Consider the following 7928-nt stretch of genomic DNA (forward strand, 5'->3'; position numbering starts at 1 on the left):
CAGAAGCCCCCTGTCACATGACCATTGATAAAATTAATTTTCCATGATCTGGGTAAAGGAACATAAGTAACAAAAATAGCTTCTATTTTATGATGCCAGCAGAAGTGAATAGGGGACAAAAATAACAGGCGGAGTGAGCCATCTCTCCCTCCAATGAGCATTTATCCAGATCTTTCCTTTTGCAAAAATTAGTTTAAGCCTGTCCCTAACCTAGGTTAAATAAAAAATAAAGATTAGTGTTGAAAAAATTGTCAACTTGCTGGTACACCTTTTCTAAAAGCAATAGGGGCACAGTGTCATGTTGATCTTGTGGTCTGAAAACATAAGCTTTGTGTGTGAACAGGAAGGGAAAGTCATGTTACCTTCTTAACATTTTCTGCAATGCAGAAGCAGCTTCACAGAATGGTGAGTTGGTAGATGTTCATCATAGACTTAATGTTTTGAGTCTTGTGTGAGCTAGTTCCAGTTGGTGTCATGTTGCTCCACAGTCATCTTCAGTGATGTAGAGTAGCAAAAATTAAAGGCACCCCAAGGACCTCTTTTGCCTCTGCTCTGGCACTCTAATCATGCCCTAGTGCTTGAAATGGCTGTTTTCCTGGATCAGCATATGCTGCTATGTTTGTAAATTGAGTACATAGGCACTTTATGACTGAACAAGAGAGGGTTTTTGTGTAGTCATTAAGTCATGTCCGACTCTTCGTGACCCCATGGACCAGAGTACGCCAGGCCTTCCTGTCTTCCACTGCCTCCCGGAGTTAGCTCAAAGTCATGTTGGTCGCTTCGATGACATTGTCCATCCATCCCGTCCTCTGACGTCCCCTTCTCCTCTTGCCTTCACACTTTCCTAACATCAGTGTCTTTTCCCAGGGAGTCTTCTCTTCTCATGAGATGGCCAAAGTATTGGAGCCTCAGCTTCAGGATCTGTCCTTCCAGTGAGCACTCAGGGTTGATTTCCTTCAAAATGGATAGGTTTGATCTCCTTGCAGTCCAGGGGACTCTCAAGAGTCTCTTCCAGCACCACAATTCAAAAGCATCAATTCTTCGGCAGTCAGCCTTCTTTATGGTCCAGCTCTCACTTCTATACATTGCTACTGGAAAAACCATAGCTTTGACTGTGCAGACTTTTGTTGACAAGGTCATGTCTCTGCTTTTTAAGATGCTGTCTAGGTTTGTCATCACTTTCCTCCCAAGAAGCAGGTGTCTTTTAATTTTGTGGCTGCTGTCACCATCTGCAGTGATCCTGGAGCCCAAGAAAGTAAAATCTGTCACTGCCTCCGTATCTTCCCCTTCTGTTTGCCAGAAAGTAATGGGACCAGTGGCCATGATCTTAGAACAAGAGAGAAGCCCCCCTCAAAATGAAGAATCAAATATAGATAGTATGCTTTAATGCTAATTAAAATTTGATATTCCTTCCCATGGAAATGAGTGGGATGTATGTAAAGGGGCTTTATTTCAGTGGAGTGTACACAGGTAAATTTCCCACTAGATTATGCCTCATTGGTTATGTCTACTTGTCTTCCACTCTGCTATCTGAAACGTTGCTGAAAATTTGCCACCTGAATCTGTCAGTTTGTCTCACCTTATGGGTAGGGCCACTTCTGTGGCCAGCAGTGGTCCATCAATACAGCAAACACTCATGTAGTGACAGGATGGTCCTGCTCCCATTGGATGGTCAACCACCCCTATGATTATGTGACCAACCTGCAGGGCCAGACCATCCTGGGTGTAGAGGTTTCAGGAAGTCAGAGACTCACTGCCCGTTAGACTTTTGATAAAGACCTTCTGAAGAACTACAACTCACAGAAAGCACTGCAGCAAGTTCAGCTTTTAAAAATTTTACATCAGGCAGGATAAGGCAGCCAATATAAAGGGGATGCAACAGCATTGGAAGTAAATAACCCAAATGCCCTTCTTTGTTGGGGTGTGTGTGGCAAAAATCTACAGGTTTGCAGATTTGTGTTTTTGGGCTGTAAGTTCCAGAATTCTGCCTGGATAATTCTTGGAGAATTATGGGAGTTGCAGTCCAAAAACATGAAAAAACACACCCTTATCTGCCATAAACCCAAGAAGCTTTTTCCAGGCCTCAGTATCTTTAGGAACACCCCTTCCTTCTTGTTGCTTCCTTTGTAACCTCCATTTTCTCTCTTCTTCATTTTCTGCTCTCTAGAGATTGTTGTGTGTAAATGTAGCTTCACACTGTTTATATAAAAGAACGAGAGGGTCTAGGTCCTAGAGCCAGTGTTCCCTAATCTGTAACCCCCTACATGTCCACCACAGCATTCTAGTGTGCAAATTGTAATTCAGCACATTTAGAAGGGACAAGATTGGGGAAGACTGATTGAATGGGGAGAAAAAAAACCTATCCTATTTTGGATCATTGTTGTTGGGTACATTGCTTAGAAGGAGCCACATTAGAGTTTATGTATTTTTCTCACTTAGAAAACAGCAGCATAGGGATGTGATCTGGAATGGAACAATATGTTGAGGGGAACAGAGAATTATCCTTCCAAAATATTGTCCCGATTGAACAAATGCATGCCACTCATCCACACCACAGTGTTTTCTGTAGTTGTTCTGAGTCATTTTGGTCCTTCTTGTTGCAGACTAGAACATTCTCATATCTCTCAGAGTGGTGTTTGTTTTTCCTTTTTGGTATTTGTATACTTATTGTTTTAGTTTTAATATTGTCTTTTAATGATGTAAGCTACCTCTGTATAGTCACAGTTCTTAACTTTAAATATTGTACAGGTATTTTAATGATGTAAACCATACTTATTGTTTTCAGGTTTAAATTTTTGTCTTTCTATGATGCAAGCCACTTATGGTCCTTTTTAAGGAGAAAGGTGGGGTAAAAATATAAATAAATAAATAAATAAATAAATAAATAAATAAATAAATAAATAAATAAATAAATAAACAAACAAACAAACAAACAAACAAACAAACAAACAAACAAATAAATAAATAAATAAATAAATAAATAAATAAATTTCCATCTACATATGGGGAGAGTTTACATTACTGGGTTGTCCCTAATGTCTCTCTCCCAACACATATCGTTCTCCCTGTGTCCTATTTTCTCTATTGTCCTATTTTCTTTATCATGGGTGCAAGAAAAGTTGAGCAAATGCTCAGTGTAGAATGGTCTACACAAAGACTGCTGCTGTATCCCCCTCTTCTGTATTGTATCTCCCTTGTCTGTTCTGGCTCATTCATATTGGGGAAAAAAGGATCATTGTCTAGCCCTGACTTTGTTGTCATGACACTCAGAAGCATAGGCAAACCTTGTAAAATAGGGGACATGGATTCTATGGCAACTTCTTGACACTGAGCTCTTCAACTAGTTTGACAAAGTTATTGTCAAAAGGTTGATCATTGTGTGGTTGGAGAGAAGAAATATACTTTCTTCTTTAGTATTTGAACAAGGGAGCAATGTTCCATAGACTTGTTGCCTTCTTGTTATACAATCCTATCCAGATAAGAATGGTCTGTGCCCTTGCAAATACCAGGAAGAGATCCTCAAATAATTATGGAGGTTTCATTTAAAAACACACACACAGTATTTGAATTGGGTTAAGCAGGTTTGGAATTGATTTTAAAATACATCCGTTTACACAATGTACAGCTCAGCAAACCTTCCCCCCCTCCCGAAAGCTTGGGGGTGGAATGCAGTGTAAAATAAACAGTCACCAGGAGCTTGTTTATTTTAACTTGATTGTGAACTTCATTCCTTTTGAATCAATTCAGCATATATGAATGCTTCTGTTGAAATACATTGTATTTGTGGGGTTTGTCATGTAATAAGACACCAGGATCACAGGTTTCAGGCTTCCAGAAACATTGAAGTCTGAACTTTTTAATTATTTTTTTATCTATAATACTGACATAGTGATATGCCAGTCTGAAAGAAATAAACCAGTGGGAGGGGGAAAGTGCTACTTCCTTCACAAGCCTAGAAACTGCTAGTCCTTGTCAATGTCTCTAGCCAGTTTCTCTTGCCTTCCCTTTTGCCAGCACTGACTGCCAGATTTCTCTCTCTCTCTCTCTCTCTCTCTCTCTCCCTCTCCCTCTCCCTCTCCCCTCTCCCCTCTCCCCTCTCTGCCCCCTGTGGGTGTCTTCACTCAGAACTTTTCAGGTGAGGAGCAGAGGCTGGTGTTACTTTTGAAATTTACTGAAGGAGGAGCACTCCCCACAGGGTGTGGGGGGAAGTGGGAGCAAGGAGTCCAGCAACGAGGGCTTGCAAGAGAGAACAAAAGAGAAATTGACAAAGACCAGGAGCTTCTGGGCTTGTGAAAGAGTGGGCACTTTCCCCCAGCACTGGCTACCCTTTTAAAAATTATTCCATCTGTAATTCTGACATAGTTTGAAAGAAATAAAATAAATAAATAAATAAATAAAACATTAAAAATAACACCATACCACCAGCAGCAGCAGCAAGTGGCGAGCGCAATGGTGGGCAGATGGGCACAGGACAAAGCCTCAACTGCAACGATTTTAAAAGCCTGTATAGTCCCTTCACCCAATATACAACACAACTTAAAAATGGATTAAAAAATTTCCAAGAGGATGCAACACCAACAAATACCATGTGACTCCCACATGACTTTAACCCAGTTTCGAAAACCATGATCCAACTATCAATACATTTCCATAGTGTGACTGTTCTCTGAGACAGACTATGCTGCCCTTTCCTGCATGCTGTTGAAGGCCGCAGACCCAGACTATGGAGAGCTGGCAAGAGTCTCGCATGAGAGGTGGAGGAAAAGGCCCTGAGATGCCAGTGGGCATTTTCCACTGCTTTATGCACATCAGTGAATCTTCCTGTAGCCAAACTGTCTCTGCTAGGCCAGATGGGGCCAGTTGCTTAGTATTTATAATAGGAATATTGGTGTGGACGTGAGAATTAATTAGGCTTAATTGTGCACAGAAGATAAATGCCTTCCAAGAATATAAGTAATCTGCTCTCAGCAAACAGCCTAAGCAATAATTAAAACTCCCTCATAACTCTGCTTTCCATACCAGATAAATGGCAGTCCTTATGCATTCAATGCCATTGTCCTGCATGCAGCAAAAATCAGCTGCATCTTTCTACAAATGAAGGAAGGCTAAAGCAGAGAAAACATAGTAGTGTTAAGACACTGCTTATTTATAGAAACAGCTAATTCTCATGCCCATAGGGGTTCTTTGTCCTATATATGTAGGGGGGAAATGGAAGACAGAAGAATAGCATCATCCTCACATGACAAGCATTTCTATAACATTTATATTTCAAGTGTTGATTCTGCTTCCCTTATTTCATTTTTCATTTTTGCCCTCTCCTGGACCTCAGAGGGCCCCACACCTCTCCCAGTGCTTCTGCCTCCTCAAACTCTCTACCAATTCCCATCCCCACTCATATTCTCCAGAGGTTTCATTTTACCTTGTGAACACAATCTTGCAGTGTAATCCTTTACAGGGCCTGTTTTAGGGTTTTGAAGGCCTTTTAAAAACAGCAAGTGACTGGGTATTAAAAATATTTTGGATTCAAAGGCTCTAGAGATGCTGGCTCATCACCCTGTGTATGGGAAAAGTGTCCCTACATGTCTAAAAGTTGCTTAGAAAAGTGGCAAGCTACACCTGCTGACATTTCCTCCTCCACACAACTATTAAAGATATGGGAACTCTGTCCTCTGTTTAACCACTCCACTAGACTAAGTCTCTGTGTATGAGAAGTTCTTTTGTTGTTTATTTTTATTTTTAATTTAGCTTGGGAACAGCCGTCTGGGTTTGATAGTACTAATCCCATCTTCCTGGTTTTACTTTGGTCCTGCCAGCTCCAGGCTATGGGGTGAAGTTGGCAGAATCAAGATGAAGCTAACAAAATGAAGTTTTCACACCGATTCAGTTTCTTGTGAGTGTGGAGAAGAACAGGCAACCTCACACCTATGTCAGTGTACTCTATGGTCCACAACATGTACCATGGAAGATTTAATGGTTACTGCCCCAAATCCTCTTGATATTGCCTGTTACTGGGTGAAAATTACCTGATACATTTATTAACTGTACTGCGGTGCTTCTGATATGAACAAAGAAAAAGACTTCATATGCGACCATACCTTCATCCAAAAAATATAGTCAGAGACCCTATATTTCCCATTCCGTTTGTACAATAACCTGATGTAATAAATTAGTCTGAGAAATAGTGACCAGCCTCCAAACCACTCAGTAAATTTAATGTCTTAATCATTACCTCTCACCCTGGCCTGATCCTTTAACCCTTTTAGCCTTTAACCTTTTAACCCTTGCATCACACTGACAGATATGACTTACTAAGAGGTTTTGTGATTGTGGATATATGATTTCATATCCTATCAATGGATCACATTGCACAATTATTGCCTTGTTTTTTTTTTTTCAGGTGACTGCATTTATGAAGAAAAAGATTACTTACAGCCCAAAGTCTTGGAGAGAAGGGGTCTGGATGAGCAGATTCAATATGAAGAAATGAACAGGAGATCCCACTGGTGCCCTCAGTGTGCAACTGTGTGGCCTGGGCAATTCTTAACATGCTTTGCAAGTTCAAACATGGATGGTCATCATTATGTAAAGACCGCAAAACAATGTCTTGATAGAACAAAAGATTCAGATAAATTATGAAAGTGGCTCAGTCATTATTGGCTCTTTTTTCATCATAGATGCAGCCAAGATATTCAGTAATGTCGAACAGCTATTAAAAGACTGGGGAGGGATTAGCAACTTTCCTCAGCTACTATGCCCATTAAATGCAAATATATAAATGTCCCAAGTACACTTACTTTGGTGCAAAACCTCTTTACCTTTGTTATTGTTACCTGCTGACCCCACGGATGAGTGATCACCATGTCCTGTCCTCAACAACTCAGCTCTTATAAACTCAAACCTGTGGCTTGCTTTAGAAAGTCAATCCATCTCATATTTGACCTTCCTCTTTTCCTGTTGCTTTCAACTTTTCCTAGCATTATTTTCTTTTCCAGATAATCTCGCCTTCTTGTGGTGTTCCCAAAGAATGATAGTGCCCAATATCAGGCTTGATTTGCTCTTGGACCCCCTTGTTTATTTTTCAGGCAGTCTGGGGTATCTGTAAAGCTCTCCTCAAGCACTATATTTCAAATGCATCAATTATTTTTGAATCAATTATGTAACATGGACCAGTATAAAACAGAGTGAATCATATATGCACAATTACAAAACTTGTTAGCAGCACAGTTTGCTGTCTTTTGAAGATGCCGGCCACAGAGACTGGCAAAACGTTAGGAAGAACCACTTTCAGAACACGGCCAAGAAGCCCGAGAAACCCACAACAACCACTTGTTAGTTATATTTTTCAAATCCATACATAGTGATTGAAAATACCACAGTGTGGATGATTATAGCCTTGGTCTTCAGTGACATATCCTTACACTGGAAGATCTCTAATTCCTTCATTGTTGCTTTTCTGAATCTTAACCTTCTGATATCTTGGCTAGAGTTTGAACTGATGATCAAACCACGGTGTACAGAACTGTACACTTCCATTTCTTCAATGTCAACATTAAAGTTGTGGTGTTCTTCTGTAATCACAATTTTGTCTTCTCAATGGTCAACTGCAATCCTGCTTTGGCACTTTCTTCCTTCACTTTCAAGTCATTTCATTATCGATAAGATGGTGTTATCTGCATAGCTTAAATTACTGATATACAGCCTTGTTGTACTCCTTTCCCAATTTTGAACCAATCAGTTGTTCCATATCCAGTTCTAACTGTTGCTTCCTGTCCTACATATAGATTTCTCAGGAGATAGATAAGGTGGTCAGGCACTCCCATTTCTTGAAGATCTTGCCATAGTTTACTGTGGTACACACAGTCAAAGGTTTTTGCGTAGTCAATGAAGCAGAAGTAGATGTTTTTCTGGAACTCTCTGGCCATGTTAGC

This window comes from Pogona vitticeps, chromosome 1 (assembly GCF_051106095.1).
Source record: "Pogona vitticeps strain Pit_001003342236 chromosome 1, PviZW2.1, whole genome shotgun sequence".
NCBI classification, from domain to species: Eukaryota; Metazoa; Chordata; class Lepidosauria; order Squamata; family Agamidae; genus Pogona; species Pogona vitticeps.